Consider the following 26693-nt stretch of genomic DNA (forward strand, 5'->3'; position numbering starts at 1 on the left):
TTCCTTCTGGGATGTAGATGTCAAAGTTCAAATCGTACCACATTGCAAATAGGTAAAACATAGGTGTCTCCATCAGTGTCATTAGGTACCTATATATGGTTGCAATTCCACAACACATAATTATGAGCTGGATTATTGGCCAGCAGGTTGTGACTAACACCATTGCTTTTAATCCTTTACCCAGCACCCCCACAATAACGAGTGGGTTCATCAGTGGTGCCTGCTAAAAAGGGGTTAATGAATTGAAGCTAACAAGAGGAGGGAAAAAAAAAGAAAAAAAAAGGCACTACCCAGACTAAGCAGTGCTCAAGGTTTACAAATATCCCAGAACACTGGCAGTACGCCTAGTATTTCAAGGTCAGGTTTTCCAGCACAGAAACCTGAACTACTGATAATGCTCCCTAACGAAGCTCTCTAAGAGCAGAAAGAAAAAGAGATTCGTTCTAAAAGCTAAAAAGTAGCTATGCCCGCATTCTCCACGAAAATCTGTCACGGAGTTGACTAGATCAATCTATGTCCGTGACAGGGGCAACAGGCCTCTGCCCTCCCCCCCCACCCCACTCCCACAAAAAAATGGGAAGGAAGGAAGGGAGGAAAAGAGCAGCGGCAGCAATCTGTGGAGGAAAACTTATTTTACTATAATATCGGAATACAAAATAACACAATATATACAGTTTAATTGAAATTGAGATTAATGTATCAGACAAGATGAGAGAGAGAGAGTTCCCGGGGCCGAGTCAAACCTGAAAAGCTTGGAATGGCTAGGAAAGCACCCTCCAGCACCCACTGCAAGGCAGCAAGAGAGTGCCCCCCCACCCGGAAGGGCCAGATCCCGTGACTTCTGTAATGTACAGGGATAGGTAACTGGAATTGGGGCATTAACACTTTAATGCCCCGTACACTACATGATGTTTTGATGTGGAATACTGAAACCCAAAAAACAAAAAACATAGAACCATGACAGCTGGGTAAGGAGCTGGCTGGAGGCCAAATGCCGGGTCCTGCACTTCAGCTACAACAACCCCAGGCGACGCTACAGGCTTGGGGCGGTGTGGCTGGAGGACTGCGTAGAGGAAATGGACCTGGGGGGTATTGATTGATGCTTGGCTGAACATGAGCCGACAGTGTGCCCAGGTGGCCAAGAAGGCCAATGGCATCCTGGCTTGCATCAGAAACAGTGTTGCAAGCAGGAGCAGAGAGGCGATTGTTCCCCTGTACTCAGCACTAGTGAGGCCGCACCTCGAGTACTGTGTCCAGTTTTGGGCCCCTCACTGCAAGAAAGACATTGAGGCCCTGGAACGTGTCCAGAGGAGGGCAACAAAGCTGGTGAGGGGTCTGGAACACAGGCCACGTGAGGAGAGGCTGAAGCAGCTGGGAATGTTCAGCCTAGAAAAGAGGCGGCTCAGGGGAGACCTCATTGCTCTCTATAGATTCCTGAAGGGAGGTTGTAGTGAGCTGGGGGTCGGCCTCTTCTCTCGTGTCATTAGTGATAGGACCAGAGGGAATGGTTTCAAGCTACAGCAGGGGAGATTCAAGCTGGACATTAGGAAGTATTATTTTCCGAAAAGGGTGGTCAGGCACTGGAATGGACTGCCCAGGGAGGTGGTGGAGTCACCAAGCCTGGGGGTGTTCAAGGAAAGACTGGATGTTGTGTTGAGGGACATGGTTTAGTGAGAGCTATTGGTAATAGGTGAACGGTTGGACTGGATGATCTTTTAGGTCTTTTCCAACCTTGGTGATTCTATGATTCTATGAAAGTAAATACTCCACTATTTAACTCTGTTCTGTTTCTCTGAAGGGCACAAAGCACACTGTGAGCACTGCAGAACATTGTAACAAATAGTAGACTCGGGAAAATAGAAGGCAGGTGTGAGAAATAATGCATCATGCATTGTAATAATGAGATTTCACAGGAATCTTTCTTACCACTTTTTCTCCTAGCCTATGAAAAGGAGATTTTTATTATTTATTCTTTTTAGTAAAATAGCAACAGAATTACCGTGTAGGGCTTTCTCAGTCCCTGCAGTGCTTAGAGTTCCTTGCTCCAGCTTCACAGGCATCTGTAGGAGTGCAGTGTCACCTCTGGGCTCAGAACACCCATGTTGATTACTGTCTGATCACTTAAAGTCTATCTAAAGTTATCAGGACCTGTGGTTTTCCTCAGAATTAAATTGTTAGTGAACAGCATAAATACTTTTAACTGGAACTGAACTTGAGAAGGGATGTTAAAAACAACAAGAAGGGATTCTACACGTCCACAGATCAGAAAAGACAGGCTGAAGAAAGTGTAGATCTTAGGTAAATGAGAAAGTAAAACTGGCTACAACAGATGTTAAGAAGGCTGAGGTACTCAATGAGTTCTTTGCTTCAGTCTTCACTGGCGGCCAGGATTCCCACATTCCTGAATCCAAACCTCTAGGAGGGAACTGGGGAAAGCAAACTCCCCCCCACAGTAAGGGCAGAGCAAGTCTGAGACTGAACATGTACAAGTCCATGGGGCCAGATGACATGTACCCCCAGGGTCCTAAGGGAGCTGGCTGAAGTGGTTGCCAAGCTGCTCTCCATCATATTTGAAAAGCCATGGCTATCAGGCAAAACCTTCGGGAACTGGAAAAAAATCACTCCCCTTCACAAGAGAGAAAAGATGTACAGCAAAAGAAGATAATGACAGCACCTTCTAATGGGACACAAGCACTATGGAGCAATAGCAGGCAACTAAGAAGAAAAATTGGCTCATTTAACAATGAGAACTAAAAAAGAACACAATACCTATCCAAAGAGATACTGCTCCCTTTGCTGCTAACCCTTAAATGAGGGTGAGGAGGGGTGGATCCAGGCTCCACCCCTTCCAGTCACTCAGGTCTATTGCTTGCACCTGAGCTCCCTGGGTTAGCCATGCCTTCTCATCTGGTGCACAACCATAGGTTCAGGCCATGAACTGGCAATTCCACTACACTCTACCCCTTCACAGCATGAACCAATGGTTGAGCAGGTCAGGGGGTTAGATCGTGCTGTTTTGGCAACCCAAAGTACATCACAATACATATACAGTACCCATTGCAATGTAAGGTATTGAGGCACTGAAGACCATTGTTGACAGTCTTTTTGTGGATCTGTAGGACCAGTATTTGATGTTCCTTCTGGAGGCATATCTTCTTCAAGGACCAGTAACAGTTCAGGTTCGTAGTCGCTGGTTCCCAGAAGTTCAACAGTCCACCACTGGGTGTCACAATGTTATCTCTTGGACATTGGAGCATACTGGAGCAGTGTTGTTCCAACTGGTAGTCCTGTGAACTTAACAACCTCAAGGGGAGTAGTACAGATGTTTAATAGGTACAAGGAGGGGTAGGATATCTATCCATGGTAGGATACAGGCTGTGTTTCTGTCTTGAGTCAACACCTCCACTTGTATGAAGTACCACACCCTTTGGCCTGATATCAAGGGTATGAAGTGTGTGGCGACTCAGACAGAGATAACATCACGAGATGCTAGTGTGCAGGTCACTGGCTGTGAGGAGTGCCACAGCCTGGCCTTTGCAGTGCCACAGGAAGCAGGCAGCACTTGTACAAGGTGCGAGCAATTGAATGACTTGCTCAGCCTTGTGATTAGCCTGAAGGAGGAAGTGGAGAGGCTGAGGACTATAAAAGAGTGTGAGAGGGAGATTGACTGGTGGTGTCAGTCCCTCTCAACCTCAGGTTCTCGGCACACAGACGAGGCTCCTCACGGAGCACGTCCGCCCCTGCCACCTTACAAACACCTGGTAAAGGGGAACCAGCCAGCTGACAGCGTTTCAGCGAGCCCCCTGTCCTCTCTTCCCCCTAACAGCAATTTGAGAAGGGAGGAGGAGTGGAAACGGGTACCTGCTCGGCGGAGGGGGCATCCCCCATCCCGACCATCCCCGGCTCCCCAGGTGCCTCTGCGTAACAGGTTTGAGGCCCTGGAAGTTGAGGGGGGGACGAGTGAGAGTGCGGAGATGGGTTCACCCGTGAGGTTGCCTCAGGCGAAGCGGTCGCCCCCAGCCCTCAAGACTGCTTCTACCCGTAAGGACAGGAGGGTGATTGTCATAGGCGACTCCCTTCTGCAAGGAACAGAAGGCCCTATATGCCGGCCCGACCCTACCCGCAGAGAGGTGTGCTGCCTTCCTGGAGCACGGGTCAGGGACATTTCAAAGAAAATTCCTAGGTTGATTCGGCCTTCAGATTATTACCCACTCTTAATAATTCAGGCTGGCGGCGAGGAAGTTGATAAGGAAAGCCTGAGGTCTATCAAGAAAGACTTCAGGGGAATGGGGCGAATACTTGAAGGAGCTGGGGTGCAGGTGGTCTTTTCCTCTATGCCCGTGGTGTCAGGGAAAGGTACAGGGAGGATCCAAAATACCCAACTCTTCAATAGATGGCTTAAGAGCTGGTGCAGGCGCAAGAATTTCGGCTTTTTTGACCATGGGGCAATTTACACTGCACCTGGCATGATGGCTGCTGATGCATGCAGCCTGTCCCTGAGGGGTAAGAGGATCTTAGCTGAAGAATTAGCGGGACTCATTGACAGGTCTTTAAACTAGGAATGAAGGGGGAAGGGGACACAATAAGGGCTACTGGAATCGAACGGGTCATTCGAGGGCTTATACCAAACTCCATGGGCAATGACGGCAGAGTGCATAGGGAAGGACTAGGGCAGGGGGATGCTGGGGATGCTGCTGTTCTAGGGGATCCTAGATCCCTTATAAAGGGAAAAGTGGCGAGACGGATAGCCCGGCTGAAGTGCCTTTATACCAACGCACGCAGCCTGAGTAACAAGCAGGAGGAACTGGAAACTGTGATGCACTCGGGAAGTTATGACCTTGTTGCTATCACAGAAACATGGTGGGATGACTCCCACAATTGGGATACTGCCATCGACGGCTATAGACTCTTTAGGAGAGATAGGCGAGGTAGGAGGGGTGGGGGAGTTGCTCTCTATGTCAGAGATTGGATAAACTGTGAGGAGCTCCCTACGAGAAGCAGTCAGGAACAGGTTGAGAGCCTGTGGGTTAGGATTAGAGATGGGACAAATATAGGTCAGCTGGTGTTAGGGGTATACTACAGACCACCTGATCAAGGGGAGGCTGTCGACGAGGCTTTCTTGCTCCAGATGCGTGAGATGTCTGGCTCACGGGCTCTTGTCCTGGTGGGGGACTTCAACCATCCGGACATCTGCTGGGAAAACCACACGGCGAGCTGCAAGAGCTCCAGAAGGCTCTTGGAATCCATTGATGATAGCTTTCTGGTTCAGGTATTGGACAGACCGACCAGAGGTGAAGCGTTGCTGGACCTGCTGCTCACCAACGCTGAGGAGATCATCAAAGGCGTCAAGGTTGGAGGCTGCCTGGGCTCCAGCGACCACGCCCTGGTTGAGTTTGTGATCTCAAGCGATGTGGGCCTGGCAAAGAGCAGGACCAGGACACTGAACTTCAGAAGAGCAGACTTCAAGCTACTCAATGGATTGCTGGCCAAGATCCCCTGGCGCGCTGCCCTCAAAGACATGGATGTTGAGGAGAGCTGGTGGCTCTTCAAAGATGCCCTCCTGGAAGCACAAGAGGTCTCCATTCCGCTGAATAAGAAAGTGGGCAGGCGAGGTAGGAAACCGGCATGGCTCAGCAAGGACCTGCTGAGAGAACTGAGGGCGAAGAAAGGGGTGTACAAGCTCTGGAAACAAGGCTGTGTCACCTGGGAAGAGTACAGGAATGCCGTCCGGACTTGCAGACGTGGGATCAGGGAAGCCAAGGCGCAGGCAGAACTGAACTTGGCAAGGGACGTGAAAAACAATAAGAAAACCTTCTACAGGTACATTGCCCAGAAGAGACAGGCCAAAACGGGCGTACCTACTTTGGTAAATTTAAAAGGAGAACTGGCTTCAACAGATGAAGAGAAAGCCGAGGTGCTGAATGAGTTCTTCACCTCGGTCTTCACTGGTGGCCAGGATTCTAGTCTTTTTCACGTCCCTGAACCCTGCATCCCCAAACCTCTATGTGGGGACCGAGGAGATAAATCCCTCCCCACTGTAAGGGCAGAGCAAGTCCGAGAGTGCCTCCTTAGACTGAATGAATACAAGTCTATGGGGCCGGATGGCGTGCATCCCAGGGTCCTGAAGGAGCTGGCCGAGGTGGTTGCCGAGCCGCTCTCCATCATATTTGAGAAGTCGTGGCTGTCAGGTGAGGTCCCGGACGACTGGAGGAAGGGTCACGTCACTCCCATATACAAGAAGGGGAGCAGGGAGGACCCGGGGAACTACAGGCCGGTGAGTCTCACCTCCGTGCCTGGGAAGATCATGGAACAGATCCTCCTGGACAACATGCTCGGTCACATAAAGAATGAGCATGTGATCCGAGACAGCCAGCACGGCTTCACCAAAGGAAGGTCATGCCTAACTAATCTTGTGGCCTTCTATGATGGAGTGACGGCATTGGTGGACGAAGGGAAGGCGACCGATGTCATTTACCTGGACCTGAGCAAGGCCTTTGACATGGTCCCCCACCACATCCTCATCTCCAAATTGGAGGGAAGTGGATTTGATGGGTGGACGACCCGATGGATAAGCAATTGGTTGAAAGGCCGCAGACAGAGGGTGGTGGTCAATGGCTCTATGTCCAGGTGGAGGCCGGTAACAAGTGGTGTCCCCCAAGGGTCTGTCTTGGGACCGGTGCTCTTTAACATCTTTATTAATGACATCGATGAGGGAATTGAGTGCACCCTCAGCAAGTTTGCTGATGACACCAAGCTGAGTGGTGCGGTTGATACGGTGGAAGGAAGGGATGCCATTCAGAGGGACCTCGACAGGCTGGAGGGCTGGGCTCGGGTGAACCTGATGAGGTTCAACACGGCAAAGTGCAAGGTTTTGCATTTGGGCCGGAAGAACCCCAGGCACCTGTACAGGCTGGGAGGAGTGGTCCTTGAGAGCAGCTCGGCAGAGAAGGACCTGGGGGTCCTGATGGACGAGAGACTGAATATGAGCCAGCAGTGCGCTCTGGCAGCTCGAAAGGCAAATGGGATCCTGGGCTCCATCAGGAGAGGGGTGGCCAGCAGGGACAGGGAGGTGATTGTCCCTCTCTACTCGGCTCTTGTGAGGCCCCATCTGGAGTACTGTGTCCAGGTGTGGAGCCCTCAGTACAAGAAAGACATAGAGATTTTGGAAAGGGTCCAGAGGAGGGCAACTAAGATGATCAGGGGGCTGGAGCACCTCCCCTATGAGGACAGGCTGAGGGAGTTGGGCTTGTTCAGCCTGGAGAAGAGAAGGCTGCGGGGTGACCTCATTGCAGCCTATCAATACCTGAAGGGAACCTACACCCAGGAGGGGAGTAAACTCTTCAAAAGGGCTGACGACAGCAGGACTAGGGGAAATGGTTTTAAGTTGAAGGAGGGAAGATTTAGGTTAGATGTTAGGGGGAAGTTCTTTACTAGGAGAGTGGTTAGGCCCTGGAACGGGCTGCCCAGGGAGGTTGTGGATGCCCCGTCCTTGGACGTGTTTAAGGCCAGGTTGGACGGGGTCCTGGGCAACCTGATCTGAATATGTATGTTGGTGGCCCTGCTAGGCAGGGGGGTTGGAACTACATGATCCTTGGGGTCCCTTCCAACCCGGGTGATTCTGTGATTCTGTGATTCTGTGATCTATGGCTAAATCACTATATCAGGTACCAAAGGGGGGGGGGGGGGGGGGTCTAATTTGCCACATGGACATGATTAATGTCCCCTTTGTGATAAAGATTGGGGTGTCAACTAATACCTCTGCTGGCCATGTATCAACTACTAGAGGATTTACTGATCCTGCAACCCCTAATAATCTCCCCCAAGGTGCAAACAGACCACACCATTTTGGTCCTACTTGCACCTTCCAAGGCCATTTTACCTTGTGTTTTCCGGGCTCGAGATCCTCAGGGATCCTCAGCAGAAGATTATTCATGGTGCCAATTTGCGGCTTGAGCAAGGTGTCCTTGCCTGTAATTTGTATCCTAAGTGGGGATGCCCAAGTTGTCTGCAACATTCTTATAAGGCATTTAGTCTGCCATTCCTTGGTCTCTCCTTCAAGTCTCACAGGGTTTCATAGAGTCTCTCGGTCCACCCCTGCAAGGACTGTGAATCTGCCTTCAGAGCGGTTTCATGGTTTTATGATTTTTGTTATTGGTATTCCGCATCATAACATCATGTAGTGTACTGGGAGTTAGAGTAAATGCTCCAGTTCCATGGACTGTCGATATTTCCAGGTATCTGCTTCTCAAAAGAGAACAACTACAAATCCCAGAAGACTTCACTGTTCCATTTCCATTTTCTGTTCAAAGGGAAAGATTAAACTGCTCAGGAGTCACAAGACTCCCCTGTTTTTACTGCTCGTCTCTGTGGTGTGTGCTCCCTAACCATCTCACCTTCAGCATTAGAGTCTTTGGTTTTGGACAATCTCTCTCATTTTATTTGACTCATTAGCCTCAATTCCAATTATATTGTATTATATTGTGTTATCTCACATTCTGCTATCATATTTAGTAAATTATTTTTCTCCTTTAGCTCGTTGCCACTGTTTTGTTTTTAGGCCCATCTCCCTACCTTTTCCCTACCCCCGCTTCCCTCTCTCCTAGGGCATGGGCCCATTAGTCGCGGAACCAGGCCAAACCGGCCCAAAACCTTTGACAAGCAGCCTTCAGGATACCGTTATATCTTTCTATTAGGCTTGCTCCTGTTGGATTGTACAGCAGTTGAAACTTCCATTTGATGTTGTTGTCTTCGGCCCACTTCTGCACAGTTGCACCCATGAAATGCATACCTTGGTCACTCTTGATGACCTGAGGAGTCCCATGTTATGCCATCAGCCTAGTTAGTGCCTTTAATAATATAGGCTTGGTTTGCCTTTGGTACAGGATAGACTTGCATCAATCCACTCGCTGTATCAATGCATGTTAGGGCATATCTGGCCTCCTCAGATTAAGAAAGTGTACCTATATAATCATTCTGTCACTGTTGTAATGGGTTGTGTCCTCTAGCGAGATGGGCTTTTGTTTCCAGCAGAGGTCGTCTCACTTGCGAGCAAGTATCACATTATGGACATGCTTGTACATATCTGGGAACTGTACGGGCAGCTCCTATGCTTTGCTGCTGCCCACATGGTCTTCTGTCTTGCATGTCATGGTCTCCAATATAGCCAGTGGGCAGTGTCTTCTGCTGATGTGTTTTTCAGCCATCTAACTCAAGCCAGCACATCAGCTTCATCACTGCCCAGCAACTGCAAGGGTTAACATCCAGAGATGTGATGTGCTTTTACAGTCCTAGCAAGGCTTTGTGTAAAGGGGTAGTATTTTCCCCAGTTGAACCATCCAATTATGTTCTCCAGGAATGCTATTTTTAGTACTCTCCTTTTCAGGAGGATTAGAATGAAATACCTTTAGGAGGTTGAGTCCTGCTGCAGTCACCAATAACATGGTAAAAGAAGACAACAACAGTGCCTTCTAATGGGATACAAGCACTATGGAATGATAACAGGTTTAAAAAAAAAAAAAAGCTCACTCCTTCTGACAACCAGTGGTTGCTCAAGAAAAATAATATCACTATACAGAGAAAAGTTTGCATGGCTGCTAAGCCTTAAATGAAGGTGAGGAAGAATGGATCCAGGCTCCACCCCTTCTGGTCACTCAGGTGCATTAGTTGTATATGTGCTCCCTGGGTTAGCCATGCCTTCTCACCTGGTGCTCAACCATTGGTTCAGGCTGTAACCTGGTAATTCTGCTGAAAAGGAGGATCTGAGGAACTACAGGCCATTCAGCCTCATGTCTGTGCCTGAGAAGATCATGGAAAACATCTTCCTGGAAGATATGTTAAGGCACATGAGGGATGAGGGGGTGATCAAAGACAGCTACCATGGCTTCACCAAGGAGAGATCGTGCCTGACCAATCTGTTGGCCTTCTGTGATGGAGTGACAGTACGGTCCTCCACCAGATTGTTATCTCTAAATTTGAGAGAGATGGATTTAAAGGGTGAGCTATTAGGTGGATAAGGAATTGTTTGGAAGGCCACGGGCAGAGGATTGTGCTCAATGCCTTTATAGACACAAATAGATCTAGATAACTCCGTGACATGGGGCCTGTCCTCTTTAATAACTTTATTGATGACCTGGACAATTACCCTGGACAATTGACCTATAATTACCCTTCTTTCTTTCTTATCAGAGGCAGTCTTGAGGCATGGTGTCAACTACCTCTTCCTATTTCACTTCATAGATGGACCTTCCACCCCATCCTCACCTACCTCTCCCTCTAGATCCAGAGCCTGAAACCTATTATGGAGGGGTATCTGGGGAAGCGAAGCAGGTAGGGAGGGTGGTTGCCCGCAGTGCCAAACTGGGACTCGCCTCCAACCATCCTCAAATTTTTGGTCCCCTACCTCAGCCCAACAGCAACAGGGCAGGGGCTCCACCACACTCTGGGGGGCATTTCCCCAGCACCCTTCCCTCTGGCATGCCAGGGAGTTATTCCACCAATCAGTCTCCTGCTCTCATGCCCTGATCATCTTTGTGGTCCTCCTCTGGACCCGGTCCAACAGCTCAATGACCTTCTTGTGTTGGAGGCCCCAGAACTGGATGCAGTACTCGAAGTGGGGTTTCATGAGAGCGGAGTAGAGAGGCAGAATTACCTACCTTGACCTGATGGTCACACTTCTCTTGATGCAGCCCAGGATACGGTTGGCTTTCTGGGCTGCAAGCGCACATTGCTGGCTCATGTTGAGTCTTTCATCAACGGACACCCCCAAATCCTTCTCCTCAGGGCTGCTCTCAAGCAGCACTGCCTGGCTTGTATATGTGTTTGGGATTGCCTCGACCCAGATGCAGAACCTTGCACTTGTCTGTCTCGCTCCAATTTATAGGAGGGAGAGGAGGTTCTTTTATTATCTATATACCCGGCGTGAGATTAAGAAGCAACGGTTCAGATGTTGGTCCAACCAGTTTATTACAAATCTTAATCAGGGGAAATGGGGAAGGGGAGAACGGACACTATTATGAATTAGGGTAATGGGGGAAGGGAAGGAGGGCGATAGAAAAGATAGAAAAGAAGAAGCAAGGAGTCTTTATAGGAAGCAAGAGGGACATAGTCACCACCATGGATCCAGCGTGGTTCGTAGTTCTGTCTTTGATCCTCAGTAGTGGCGGGTCGTCGGGCATTGTTGTTCTATTGACGACGAAGGACGACCATGACCATGGTGATGATGGCCCTTTTTCAATGCTTCAAAGTGGTTGAGTCAGCTATCTTTGGAGTGACAGCTCAAATCCAAAGTGGTCGAGTCAGCTCTCCTTTGAGTGACAGCTCAAACCCAAGGTGGTTGAGTCAGTTCTCCTTGCGGTGGCAGCTTCTGGCTCGGGTATCTCAGCAGGAACCTGCTTAGTTCTTATCTTTCTGGCCTTGCCAGCAGATAAGAGGAAGCAGGGAGGCACCAACTTGCATCTTGCCTTCGCAAGATACAATGGTATCATCCCCCAGCCTTCCATACTTAGCTGGAGCGGTTTGGCCACAGGCCAGATCTTCCGCCAGTGAACACTCCTGAGCACTCTCTTCCGCTCTTCTACAGAGCAAGCAGCTCTGGGGGAAGGGGCTTGCAAATGTTCCCAAAGCGATATTGATTGTCACACAGTTAGCACCCATCAGTTGCCTACTTGACAAGTCACTCAGAGTCTTATCACAAGAAAAACCTCAGGAAGCAAGCTTTGAGCCAAAAAAAAACTAAGAAGGATTCTCACATTGTCCTTGTTGAACTTCATGAGGTTGGCATGGGCCCACCTCTCAAGGTCTCTTTGGATAGCATTCCTTCCCTCTGGCATGTCAATTGCAACACTCAGCTTGGTGTCATCTGCAAACTTGCTGAGGGTGCACTCGATCCCACTGTCTATGTCAGCTACAAAGATGTTAAATAGCACCAATCCCAACAACAATCCCTGAGGAACACCACTCATGACTGCTCCCCACTGGGACATTGAGTCGTTGACTGCAACTCTCTATGTGCAATTCCTTATCCAGTGTGTGGTCCATCCATCAAATCCATTTTTCTCCAATTTGGCAACCAGGATGTCATGCAGGACTGTGTCACTGTGTCAAATGCATTGCACAAGTCCAGGTAGATGACACCAGTTGCTCTTCACATGTGTAACATTCAGATTTTCTGATTAAAAGAAAATCAAAGAAAAATATATCCTGCATGTTAGCAGTACTGCATGTTAGACAAAAATATTTATTCTAGTTGCTATCTCAATGAAAGTATTCACTTTTCCCATGCACACCACATGATGGTTCCCCAGATTCTACTGCCTTTATCCCATGTTTATTCCTGAGTTTGGTTTGGCTTACATGAGGAAGCCATCTGTTCATCTTAAAACACAAGAATTAGTGTTATAATATTGTCTCTCTTTTGTTCCTAGAATGCATGTCTTTTTGATTTCTCTTCATAAACCACTCTTGACACCGTACATTTGCATTGCCCATTCCATTTTTCCTATGCACGATTTTAAAGAGGGCAACACAAAGAGTAACACAGTATTTCAGGTGAAGGGCATCCTTCTTCATTCAAGAAGATTATAGTATATATAGAAAGAGATTGTGTACTATAATACACTAATAGATACAGTATATCTGTTCATTATTTTCATTTAATTTCATGTACTAATATTTTTGCTTAATTTTTTTATGGTTTTAGTTATTTTGTTTTTGGCCAGCATTGCAGAAATAAGTGCATCCTATATTTATTTGGGTCTCTATGTAGAATTATCCCAACAAATTTAGAATGAATGACTTCAGGTTGTGCTCCTGGTGCTCCAGGAGATACTGGGTGCTGCTGAGGACAGTCCTCCTGCTGCTGTTCTGACCAAGCACTTGAGGGTGCATCTGCACTGTGCAGGGGCCTTGTCAAATATGTCTGAGCTGCTTTGATTGAGTTTGTATGTTGGTACAATATTGAGTTTTTAAGCTTTTATAAATACTTCCCAGAGCACTGCAATTCTAAGCATACTGCAAAACCATGCTGCAAAATGGACTGATTAATGCATTAGCATTAATAAGTATGCACTGTGATTATACGCTGTCAGGTTTTCACCTTTGATAATTTCAGAGAAAAAGGTTATGGAACAGATCATCTTGAGCGAGATCACATGGCACGTGCAAGACAATTAGGGGATCAGGCCCAGACTGCATGGGTTCACCAAAGGCAGGTCCTGTTTGACCAACCTGATTTCCTTCCATGATCAAGTGACCCACCTGGTGGTTGAGGGAAAGGCTGTTGTCGTAGTCTACCTAGACTTCAACAAAGACTTTGACGCTTTCTCCCATAGTATTCTCCTAGAGAAGCTGGCAACCTGTAGCTTGGACAGGTACACTCTTTGCTGGGTAAAGAACAGGCTGAAGGGTCGGGCCCAGAGAGTGGTGGTGAATGGAGTTACATCCAGCTGGTGATCAGTCACGAGTGGTGTTCCCCAGAATGACAGTACCGGGGCATCGTGGTTTTATGATTTTTGTTATCAGTATTCTACATCATAACATAGTGTAAAGCACTGGGAATTATTCTCCGAGTACCTGTCTCTCAGAAGAGAACTACATACCCCAGAGGACTTTGCATTCAGAGGAAGAAGATAAAGCTGGCAAATCATGGGACTCATCCTCTTGCTTGCTGCCTGGCAGTGTGTGGGCGTGCTCCCCAGCCATTTTGCCTTCAATTCAGAGTAAGGCCTTTGGTTACAGACACTCACTCATTTCACTTGATTTATTAGCCTCAATTCCAATTAAATCATATTATATTGTGTTATCTTGCATTCTGAGATGATATTTAATAAATTAACTTTGATCCTCAGATCATTGCCACTGTTATGCTTTTAGGCCCAGCTCCCATCTCCCTAACCTTCCCTCTTTCCCTTTCCCTTTCGTTTTTTGGGCCGGAGGGCCTGTGGGCCTGCTGTTCCCCTGTCACGGACACAGATAGATCTAGATAACTCCGTGACATGGGGCCTGTCCTGTTTAATAACTTTATTGATGACCTGGACAAGGAGATTGAGCGCACCCTCAGTAAGCTTGCAGATGACACCAAGTTGGGAGGAAGTGTCGATCTGCCTGGGGGTAGGAAGGCCCTACAGAGGGATCTGGACAGGCTGGATCAATGGGCTGAAGCCAACGGGATGAAGTTCAACAAGACTAAGTGCCAGGTCCTACGCTTTGGCCACAACAACCCCATTTAATGCTACAGGCTTGGGGCAGGGTGGCTGGAAGGCTGCGTGGAAGAAATGGACCTGGGAGTGTTGGTCGACACTCAGTTAAACGTGAGTCAACAGTGTGCCCAGGTAGCCAAGAAGGCATCTTAGCTTGTATCAGAAGTAGTGTTGCCAGCAGGAACAGGGAAATGATCATCCCCCTGTACTCAGCTCTGGTGAGGCTGCACCTCAAGTACTGTGTTCAGTTTTGGGCCCCTCACTACAAGAAAGACATTGAGGCCCTGGAGCGTGTTCAGAGAAGGGCAACAAATCTGGTGAGGAGTCTGGAGCACAAGTCTTATGAGGAGTGGCTGAGGAAACTGGGATTGTTTAATCTGGAGAAGAGGAGGCTCAAGGGAGACCTTACTGCTCTCTACAACTCCCCGAAAGGAGGTTGTGGCAAGGTGGGAGTCAGCTTCTTCTCCTATGTAACTAGTGATAGGACTAGAGGGAATGGCCTCAAGTGGCACCAGAGGAGGTTCAGGTTCAATATTGAGAAGAATTTCTTCTCCAAAAGACTGTTCAGGCACTGAAACGGGCTGCCCAGGGAGTTGGCTGAGTTTCTGTTCCTGGAGGTGTTCAAGAAACATTTAGATGTTGTACTAAGCCACTTGGTTTTGTGCGGAAATACTGGTGGTAGGTGAACGGTTGGACTAGATGATCTCAGAGGTCTTTTCCTACCTTGGCGATTCTATGATTCTATGAATGTTTTTCAGTTCCTTAAGCAGTTCCGTATGGTTTGACCTTGGTAGTATTTAGGATTGAGAATTCTTTTTTCATTAAGATAAGGCACCAGAAAAATGACTTGTATCAGTAAAATTTTCTTGTGAATTGTTGTGTATCTCTATTATTAGGAAACTGTCACTTCTTCAGAAATTGAGAATAACTATGCCAACCCTTTAATATTATTTTCCATGTAAAATCATTTTGATTGAATGATTTGGAACGTAGGGACTGATCTTGTATGGATTCTCTAGAAGAATCAATTAGGGCCCAATTCCAAGCACTGATCCAAGTCTTTGGCTCACTGGCTTCAGCTGAAATAGCAGAAAGACATTATATTACTTGTTTTTTTTTCAGTTTCCCAAATCACAGAATCACAAGGTTGGAAAGGACCTACTAGATCATCTAGTCCAACCGTCCTCCCACTACCATTGCTACCACAAGCCACTAAACCATATCTCGTAGCTCCTCATTCAGACGCCTCTTGAACACTGCCAGGGACAGTGACTCCACCACCTCCCTGGGCAGGCCATTTCAGTGCCTAACCGTTCTCTGAAAGAAAAAGTTCTTCCTTGTGTCTAACCTAAATCTCCTTTGGTACAATTTGCGGCCATTTCCTCGGGTCCTGCTCATTGCCTGGGAGAAGAGGCCAAGCCCCTCCTCATCACAACCTCCCTTCAGGAAGTGGTAGAGTGCAGTGAGGTCTCCCCTGAGCCTCCTCTTCTCCAGATTAAACAATCCCAGCTCCTTCAGCCGCTCCTCATAAGATCTGTGCTCCAGACCCCTCACCAGTTTTGTTGCTCTTCTCTGGACACGTTCCAGGGAGGGCCTCAGTGTCTTTCCCGTAGTGAGGGGCCCAAAACTGACCACAGTACTCGAGGTGCGGCCTCACCAGTGCTGAGTACAGGGGGATGATTACCTCTCCGCTCCTGCTGGCCACACTGTTTCTAATGCAGGCCAGGATGCCATTGGTCCTCATGGCCCCCTGAGCACACTGTCGGCTCATGTCCAGCCGGGCATCAACCAACACCCTCAGGTTCCTTTCCTCTTCACACTCATCCAGCCACTCAGCCCCAAGCCTGTAGTGCTGCATGGGGTTATTGTGGCCAAAGTGCAGGACCCGACACTTGGCCTTGTTGAACCTCATCCCATTCACCTCAGCCCAGCGATCCAGCTTATCTAGATCCCTCTGAAGGGCCTTCCTACCCTCAGGCAGTCGACACCACCTCCCAACTTGGTGTCATCTGCAAACTTACTGAGGGTACACTCAATCCCCCCATCTAGATCATCAATAAAGATATTAAACAAGATGGGCCCCAGTACTGACCCCTGGGGGACACCACTTGTAACAGGTTGCCAGCTGGACTTAACTCCATTAACCACTACCCGTTGCACACGGCCTTCTAGCCAGTTCCTTACCCAAAGAAGGGTATACCTGTCCAGGCCACGGGCAGCCAGTTTCCCCAGGAGAATACTGTGAGAGACCATGTCAAAGGCTTTGCTGAAGTCTAGGTAGACTACATCAACAGCCTTTTCCTCGTCTACCAGTCTGGTCACCCAGTTGTAGAAGGAGATGAGGCTGGTCACGCACAAACTGCCTTTCATGAACTCGTGTTGGCTGGGCCTGATCCCCTGGATGCCAAGCACGTGCCGTGTGATCTCACCCAGGGTGATTTGCTCCATAACTTTCTCTGGTACCAAGGTCAGGCTGACAGGCCTCTAGTCGCCCAGATCCTCCTTATGGCCCTTCTTGTAGATGGGAGTCACATTGGCAAGTCTCCAATCCTCTGAGACCTCTCCAGATAACCAGGAGCGCTGGTAGATGGCCGAGAGCAGCTTGGCAATCACCCCTGCCAGCTCCCTCAGCACCCTAGGGTGGAGCCCATCTGGTCCCATGGACTTGTGACAGTCCAGATGGAGGAGGAGCTCTCTAACTGTCTCCACCTGAATCACCGGGGGTGTATTCTGAGTAACACCCTGATCTGGAAGTCTGGGATGCAAAGTGCCCTGAGGATAACTGATCTGCCTATTAAAGGCAGATGTAAAGAAGGTGTTGAGGACCTCAGCCTTCTCCTTATCCTCAGTGGTCACATTCCCCGCTGCATCAAGTAAAGGATGGAAATTCTCCCTGGTTCTTCTCTTACAATTGATTTATTTGTAAGAGGATTTCTTATTCTCTTTTACTGCAGTAGCCAATCTGAGTTCAAGCTGGGTTTTTGCCTTCCTAACTTCCTCCCTGCTTACCTTAGCAACTTTCTTGTAATCTCCCCAAGTAGCCTGTCTCTTCCTCCAGGGGACATAGACTCTCCTTTTCTTCCAGAGTCTCAACAGTATTTCCCGGTTCATCCACACCGGTCTTCCCCTACGGCTTGCCTTCCGGCGTTCAGGGACAGCCTGTTCTTGCGCCTTTAAGATTTCCATCTTGAGGAGCATCCAGGCTTCCTGGACCTCTTTACCCTTAAGGAGCGACTCCCAAGGGACCCGTGCTACAAGCATCCCAAACAGGTCAAAGTCCACCCTCTTGAAGTTCAGGATAGCAGTTTTGCTAGTCACCCTTCTGACATCTCCAAGAACAGAGAATTCTACAGTTTCATGGTCGCTCTGCCCAAGATAATCCCCAACCTTCACATCTCCCACCAGTCCTTCACTGTTAGTGAAGAGCAGGTCTAGCAGGGCACCACCCCGGTAGGGTCTCATACCAGCTGCGTAAGGAAGCTATCTCCCACACACTCTAGAAACCTCTTGGACTGCTTCCTCTGCATTGTATTATATTTCCAACGTATATCAGGGAAGTTGAAGTCTCCCATGAGAATGAGTGCTGGCGATCGCGCATCTTCTGCAAGCTACTCATAGAATGCCTCGTCCATCTCTTCATCCTGATTAGGCGGTCTATAACAGACCCCCACCAAGATGTCTCCCCTACAGGCCTTCCCCCTGATCCTTACCCATAGACACTCAACTTTGTAATTCCCAACCCCAAGCTCTTCAACATCAAAACAGTCTTTAATATAAAGGGCCACACCACCACCCTTCCTTCCTCATCTATCCCTTCTGAAGAGCTTGTAGCCATCCATCACAGCACTCCAGTCATGGGAGGGGTCCCACCATATTTTGGTAATAGCAACTAGGTCATAGTTAGCCCGACGCACAATCGCTTCCAACTCCTCCTGCTTGTTGCCCATGCTGCATGCATTGGTGTAGACGCATCTGAGACGAGTCATCTGCCTCACCCCCAGCTCAAGCATCGCTCCCCTAGGCTCATCTCTTGCGAGGCCTGTTTTGTCCCCTTCCCGCATTGTAGCCCATTTAAAGCTCTTTCGATAAGCCCCGCTAGCTCCTGCTCTAGGATTTGTTGCCCCCTTTGAGATAGGTGGGTTCCATGGACGAACAACAGGCCAGGGGCCAAGTAAACTGCCCCATGATCAATCATGCCCCATGAGAGTACCCCCGCTGAGAAGGAATTAGGTGTCCTGGTTGATGAAAAACTTAACATGAGCCAGTAGTGTGCGCTTGCAGCCCAGAAGACCAATGTATCCTTGGTTCAGAAGCGGGGTGGCCAGCAGGGCAAGGTCGGTGTTTGTCCCACTCCATTCTGCCCTTGTGGGGCCCCAGCTGGAGTACTGTGTTCAGTTCTGGGGCCCCCAACACAGGAAAGATGTGGAGCATTTGGACAGGGTCCAGAGTAGGGCCACAAAGATTATCAGAGGGCTGGAGCACTTCTCCTATGAAGATAGGTTGAAGGAACTGGGCTTGTTGGGCCTGGAAAAGAGAAGGCTGTGGGGAGACCTCATTGTGGCCTTCTGATATTTAAAGGCAGTTTATAATGATGAGGGAGATCAACTTTTTACATGGGTAGATAGTGATAGGACAAGGGAGAATGGTTTTAAACTAAAGGAAGGGAGATTTAGCTTAGGTGTCGGGGGGAAGTTTTTTACTGAGAGAGTGGTGAGGTGCTGGAACAGGTTGCCTGGAAAGGTTGTGGATGCCCCATCCCTGGAGGTGTTTGAGGCTAGGTTGAATGGGGCCCTGGGCAATCTGCTCTAGTACTTGATCTAGCTGCTGGCAACCCTGCCTGTAGTAGGAGAGGTTGGAACTTGATCCCTGAGGTCTCTTCCAACCCAAGCCATACTATGATTCTATGAAAAGGGAAATTATTTTCTTGTTTAAATTAATTGGTTCCTGAGGATATTTCTCATATATCTTGGCCGAATGACATGAAGTGTTCATAGCACAAATTCTCTTTTATCTGCTGTAGTGTTGTGTGTTTTATTAGAAGAAATACGTCCACATTTGATGAATATGCTATATTTAAAAAATATATATCTGTATGTGGTAATTCTCAAATGGTTGAAATGAGATAATTTTAATGTAGAAAAATGGATGGCTTTCAACTTTCAACTTTGTCAGCTCTCTCCTGTAGCAAACCTGAGATGTTTTTATGTGCAACCAAACCTTATATGATTTTTTTTTTTTTTTCAGTAGACTGTGAGCAGCATTAAAGCATTTTCCGTGACTGATCTCTTTTTGAATATTGGAAGAATTCTTGCTTATGAGGCCATTTTATGATTATATACTGTATTCCTGGTATAAAGTACATTGTCCCACAAGTACAGGTTTTTAGAGGAAAAAAGTATAGGAAGGAGGAATACCATGCTCTGGTGAAGTAGCATTCAAAATGCTGACACATCCATTTGGTATGACAGTATTTCCCTGTGAGATACATGTGTATTCATTCTAAGATAATATGTGACTATTGACCAGGTTTCTGAAAAATGACAAGGTGTGTGTGTGCCATGCCTGCACTGTGAGCACAGGGAGCAGAAGCAGTCATGTGCAGTCATCCTGGCAGCGTGGTGCAGGGCACTGCCTGTCTCAGGGCTTTGCAAGTGTTAGGTCCCAACAAACTGTAACTGCCTTTACAACCAGGACAGGGTTTTAAGCTGCTGTATGTTAAATATCAGTTACTTCAGCTATAAAGCAAGCCAGCACTCAGGTGTATGTGTGTAGGATTGAAAATAGTACTTTTAAATGTGAGCGGAAGAAATACTTGGTGGATAGAATCACAACAAATACTAATAGATAATTTTATGTTAATTTTATTTAATACTTCATTTTCTCAGAGACCTAAGTCTGAAATTTGGATAGTTTTTGCTCTTTTGTGAACAGATTAATGTCTTTTGGCTTATATAGAAAATACAAATATTCAGCTCCAAATGGTTTTAGAGAGAGAAAATTTTTACATGTATATAAGTTGACAGATACGTCAGACTGTTTATAGCAGACTGATGTTCTCCTGTCAGGAGCAGTTGTATCAGCAAGTGCTGCACGGCTCAGGGCAGCAGTCATTAGAAAGCTGTGCAGCAGCAGCTTGAGGGTCCTCTGGTGTTTGCAGGTTGGTGAGCAGTCAGCTCTGATGTTTCCTCACTTTTGGACAAAGTTGGAGATGCAGAGAGCATTATAAGAGACAGGTCTTAAGGGATAAAAGAAAAGTATTTGGTACCCCAGAGTTAGGGGATGTGTGCAGTTGGTACTGGCTCTGTGTTCACCAGCAGATTCCCTAGTTTACCAAATGCCCAGTTTACCAGCTGGCAGTAAAAGCACTACCTCAGGTTACCTTGAGCTGCTGTGCTGGGATAGGAGCAAGGTGCTGGAGGAGTGTGCAGCAGCCAAGGGAGAGGATACACTGGTGAATCCTTTGTCTCTTCTTTAGAGCTTCAGCAGTACATCCCGCAGAGCACTGTGGCTGTAATAGCACTGTGCCTGGACAGAGTTCTGCATACACATCAGCTGATCTGCATGGGTGGTGATCCATCAACTCACTTCCCAGGAGTGGTCTCTTACAATCTCAGTTAAAACAGTTAGTAGGATATGTGGGATTTATATGGGTGAGAGGTGAAACAGCATTTTAGAAATGTTTGTTTTTCCCCCACCACTTAACATCAAGAAGCATTCCTTATTTCTGGCAAGCTCTTTAACACTATCTTACAGGAATTATCCAAGCAGTCAGGATTCTGAGGAGTAGACGTCAGCAGTAATGTGGCAAACTAGAATACAAGTTCTGAATGATGTTTGAGAAGCATTTGTGCATGGCAGTGAGGAGCGGGGCTCTCATTTCTCAGCCCTGGTGCTTACTGGGTGCAGCTGGCAGTGCTGCTCTGTGCTGCACAGAGCAAGCAACCACTGCGAAGGGTGACTGCAGAAAACATTGAGTACAGGTCCTAAAGGGATGCAGTGCAAATAACAGATATTTTAGCATACATGAGAAGCAGCAAAAGAAAAACATGGCCACAAGAAAGAGATCACTTGATAGAGCACAGAAATATTTTTTTCACAGGTCATGTGAATAACGGTAGTGTTTTTCATTATTTCAAATATCTGGACTCACTGAATGGCTCCGACTTCGGAGTCCTTCTTTTTGTCGTCTCAGGGCATGGTGCAGAGTGGTCTTTAGAGTTCCTTTGGACAATGTGCTGTTGGTGAAAACTGCCTGGAGGGAAATAGGAAGGACTTTGGGTAATTTATGCAGGTAATGAGAAAATGTAGTGTGCTAACAAGCAAGGTTTGGGGTTGATATTTTTAATGGAAAATCACTCTCTAGGACAGAGATCAGTGTCAGATTGGTGGGGTTGGGAAGGCTGTGGTCATCCTTGCACTCAGTTCCTGTACCTGTCTTTGTTTTATCTGCAGTTTCTCGGAAGTACCACTACAGATGGCCAATGGATTACGTTTCTTTCTCAGCTGATGATCTACAGCAAATTTCTGTGTTACTTTTCTTTCACATTTCCTTTCATTTATTTTCAAAGTAAAGAAACACGTACTCCTTGAGAGGAGAAGTTGTAGTTTTGGTGGTGTCTGTGTGTTGCATTGATAGATGATGGATTCTTAAAGGCTTGTAATGGCAAACCAGGGAACTGTCATCCTGGGAAGTTTTGATTTCAGATCATTAACAGGTTCCAGACCTGGCATTCAGGAGGCTCAAAGCCATATACATTGATAAAAATAAGTGGATCTTGGAGTACATTACTGGTTATGATCAAATCAGTGACTCCACGAAAATACATTGCCTTTGCAACCTGAAAGAGGTATATTGTTTGTTCTTCAGTTACTGGATGAATTCAGGAACTAAGTTCCTGAATTCCAAAGTTTCTGGCTCAATACCAGCCTCTGGGCCCATTATTCATTGCTTGTGCTTTCCAAGCCTGCTCCATGTCCCTCACTGCCCCTGAAGGTATAGAACAGAAAATCACTTGAGCTCCCGCTCCTTGATCTAAATGCCCCAAACCCCTGAAATCTCTTTTCATAGTTTGTAGGCTTCTCTGAGCAATTACATCACTACCCACCTGAACTATGAGTAATGGAAAATAATCAGTGGACCTAGCCAGGTTTGAGCGTTTCCTGGTTAGGTCCCTGACCTGGGCCCCAGGAAGGCAGCACACTTCCTGATGACTCAGGCCCGGTCTGCACATGGGGCTGTCCATTCCTCTGAGAAGGGAGTTGCCCACCACGATCACCTTTCTTTCCTCACAGAGGCAGTCTCAAGGTGTTGGGGTGACCGCCTCGCCTTAGGCGCCCTCCTAGGCAGATCCTCTGTTGCCTCACCACATGCCTCCCCTTCAGTTTCCAGCGTCTGAAACCTGTTGCTTAGAGGGAACTGGGGAAGCAGGCTAGGCAGGCGGGGGGGGGGGGGGGGGGGGGTCCTGTGATGCTAAGTCAGCACTCTCTTCCAACCCTCCTCATCAGTCAGGTCTGTCTGACTGTGAAGAATTGCAGGAAATAAAGTGTTATTAACACTGTGAAGGAAAGCTCTGTTCTCTGCTAGAGCAGGAAAAAGTAGTCTGGGAAATGTGATTTTCTTCTTCTAGATAACTGGACTGATCACACGAGACTGCCCATTCCCTCACTTGTACCTGGCCAGTAGAGTAAAATGCTTGAAATATTCTTCCTCAGAGTAGAATGCTTGAAATCTGGGTGCAAGTGATCAGAATTTCTTTCAGGGCATTCCAATGAAATCCATTTCTTCTTTAGACCCTGGGCACCCTGATTCTGGCAGGAACCATCGTGTAGAATGCTGAGTGTGGGGTACTGGCTCCAACTGGATTGTTGGAAAGTCTTAAATGAGATTTGTTTAAACATTCTTTGGATTTAATTTTCAATATGTTATACCGATTTCCTTATTAGTACCAAAGCAGTAGAAAACTACAGATAAGTAGATTTTTCAAGCTCCTAATTGTGGAAGAAAGAAGGATATATGACTGGGAATATTTCGGTTTCTTGCTTCCAATACTGATAAGACAGGCCGATTTGGACTGAGTTCTAGGATTGGTTATGTGCTAGTAAGTTTAAAGCATGGGGCCCATGTCATTCATTCTTGGGGCTTTTATAGTTCTATAGTTTTATACATTATTTCTTCAGATACTAGAGCTCCCATAAGTGTGTTCAGGTGGAACAGCATAGACTGAAACTAATCCATACTTCTTACCTTCCTTCCTTTTCTTTCTCCTTCCACGTAGCAAAGGAAACACATAGATTTACCCAAACAGATGTCCCTCAAGTTGGCATCAGACTGTTTCTCTCATTTCCTTGTGACTTTTCTGAGCCTTGTTAGCACATAAGTATTCATGATTATTTGCTTTAGTCCTTATTTAAAGAGTGTCTTTAACCCCTCATCTTGTGGGTGACTGGTAACCTCTCAGCAGCTGCAGAAATCATCTGGCTATGGGAAGGTGTATAGTCAATGAATATAAAGATGTTACAACTCTGAAATAAACAAGAGAGTTTGGCAAAGCAGATTATAATAACAAAAAGAGAATAGATAGAAAGCTTACCCATGTCCTGGGCTCGCTGCAAAACCCCAGAGGAAAGATCTCCAGAAGAGATCTTAGCATGCCTGGACGATGTCAGGTAGCTGTACGGGCAGTCCCCATGCTTTAGCAGCTGCCCACATTGTCTTTTGTCCAGCATGCCGTAGCTTCTGATGTAACCAACGGGCGATGATCTCAGATGGTGAATTCTCAATCCATCGAACTCAGGCCAGCGTGTCAGCTTCTGTGGTCCTGTGTTTGACCATATTCCATATGTCTAACCACATGTCTTTGCCCCAGATCGGTCAGGCGTGGATAGTCCATTCCTGGGTGGCCCACTGTGCAATCCAAAGAGTGAGCCCCCGGTACACAGCCCAACTATCTGTGCAGATGTTCAGGATACCATCACCGGGTTCCTTGGTTATAACCATCCACACGGCTCGCAGTTCTGCCCATTGGCTGCTCTGACCATCCCCCTCGTCAAACCAGATTGTCTCGGTGGAAGGATGGTATGCTATTGCTCTCCACTTGTTCGGGTTGCCCTTCTGGACTCATCTGTGTACCAGGCATCTTCAGGGACAGGATATTTTCCCTCCTGAACGGGACTCTTCTTCGGTGGAGCGACCAGTATTTCTTTTGGTGCATCTCAGTGATACGTCACTGGGCCTAGGATCTTCTGGAGTTCTTATTTCAAGGGTGATGAAGACAGACTGCTCCTTTGGCTGAGGTAGACGACCCATCGTGCCGCTGTTTGTGCTTGGGCCACCCCTGTCTTAGGAAGGTGGGTCAGATCTTTCACCCACCCCTGGATCGGTGGAGTGGTCTTGACGATAACTTCAGCCGTTTGAGTTATTGGCTCTACTGCCTGTAATGCCAAATAGGCAGCCAATAACTGCTTTTCAATCATACTGTATCTTTCTTCTGCTCCATGCCAAACCTGAGACCAGAAACCAATGGGGGCCCAAAGAGAACTCTGGTGTTGCCACAGGCCCCAACTGAAGCCGTCTTGAGTAATGTGAATGCCCAACTCGGCTAGGAGGGTAGGATCGAATATACCCGATGCCTGAGCTTGTTTAACTGCCAGTTTTGCTTGTTGGAAAGCATCCTGTTCGGTTTTCCCCCAGTCCCATAGCTGCCCCTTTTTTGAGAGTCTGTACAGTGGCCTTAGCAGCTGCGCAAGGTGAGGTATAAAGGAACGCCAGTAACCCAATATACCTAGAAACTCTTGCAGCTGCTTCGATGTTGTACGGACAGGGAACGCCTGAACCTTATCTATGACAGCACTGGGAAGTACTTTGGTCTTTCCTGACCAAACCACCCCAGGAATTTTATGGACAGGCCTGGACCTTGCACCTTTTGGGGATTTATAGCCCATCCCCTCTGTTGTAAATAGGTGGTTAATGAATCTGCCGCCTGTCCTACTGCCTCCAGTGAGTCGGATGTCAGCAGGAGATCATCAATATAATGATATAGGTTAACATCATCAGGTTTTGTCCAACCTGCCAGGCCACGCGCCACCAGATTATGACAATACGTTGGTGAATGCTTGAACCCCTGGGGCAGGACCTGAAAGGTCCACTGCCTGCCTCCCCACGTAAATGCAAACCGATCCTGCGATTCCTCAGCAATTGGGATACTGAAGAACACATTTGCTAGACCTAGGACATAGTGATAGGTTTTTATCTCCCTACTTAATGTGTCCATTAGGGAGGCAATATTGGGCTTCATGAATAGGCGGCGTGACCTTTAATTCTCTATAATCCACTGTCATTCTCCACGTGCCATCCGACTTACTCACTGGCCACATGGGGGAATTATATGGGCTGTATGCACGCCTTATAATGCCCACTTCTTCTAATTCCTGCACTGTTCTCAATATTTTATCTTGCCCACCCAGGAGTCTATGCTGTCTCACATCAGTAATCCAACACCGTTTCGACAGGCAAACAGGCCCATGTTTCACATGGCCTCTTAATATTGCCTGCACTGCCCGGATACTGATACATCTCTGTCCAAATCTGAACTCTCCCACAGTTGTCTGGAGAGCCAGACCCCACAGAATATCTATGCCCAGGATGTATTCCTGGACTGGGGCAATAGACACCTTGTACTCCCGGGGTGGGAGACGCCCAACCCCTAATTTCAACCATGTTTGGGTGACAGGAATAGTCTGCCCCTCAAGACCACCAGTCATCACTCTGTCCCCATCAGATTTCCTCGGACCTCCATAGATAATTGATGCTTCTGCTCCGGTGTCCAGTAATGCCATAACTCTCTGAATATTTTTTCAGGACCAATAAATCGTTAATTCTACATAAGGCCTCTGGTCCCACCTGGAGGCCCTAAGGGGACTAACATCCCTTGTCACACCATGAATTGCGCTATGGCCAATTCTTTTGCTTCTGGTGGCTCAGGCATCGTGGCCCAAGACACCTGAGGCAGCTTTTTTTTTTTTCCCCCCTATTAGGAACAATGAAATCCTCTAGGTTCTATGTCGTTGTTGGTATTCTCTCTATAACCCTTACCCTTGGTTTCTTAGGGTAGTTCTGAATTTTTTGATTATCCTTTAGTTGTCTTCAAAGCTGGAGAAGGACATGGTTGGGCTAGCAGTCAACCTTAGCAAATTGGACCCCAGCCCAAATTAAATTATTGAACATTTGTTTTCAGGAGACCCTTACGGGTCCTGATTGAGGAGCTCGAGTAGCCAGCATTTTGGTTTCAGCCACCGGCAGGACCTCGGCTTCTTCTAATGTCCAAATGTTGCTCCTGGTCCACAGGCGTCCTGTTTCTCCTAGGTCGGCCACTAACAGGGCAGCCTGCTGGACTACTGCTTCTGAGGCCACCAGGGAATTTATTAGAGACACCAAAGTACCACACAAATGAGAGGGAGCTTGCTGTAGAATCAAGGCTCCCAACCCTGCTGAAAATTTGA

General features: G+C 47.5%; 1 protein-coding gene across 9 annotated transcripts in view; it reads left to right on the forward strand.

The window, feature by feature from the left end:
• The window catches only part of LOC125687565 (zinc finger protein 532-like), a 135582-nt gene that overhangs the window by 77861 nt on the left and 31028 nt on the right, over positions 1-26693 (forward strand). The window lies entirely within an intron of this gene.

The sequence above is a fragment of the Lagopus muta genome, assembly GCF_023343835.1.
Source record: "Lagopus muta isolate bLagMut1 chromosome W unlocalized genomic scaffold, bLagMut1 primary SUPER_W_unloc_1, whole genome shotgun sequence".
NCBI lineage: Eukaryota > Metazoa > Chordata > Aves > Galliformes > Phasianidae > Lagopus > Lagopus muta.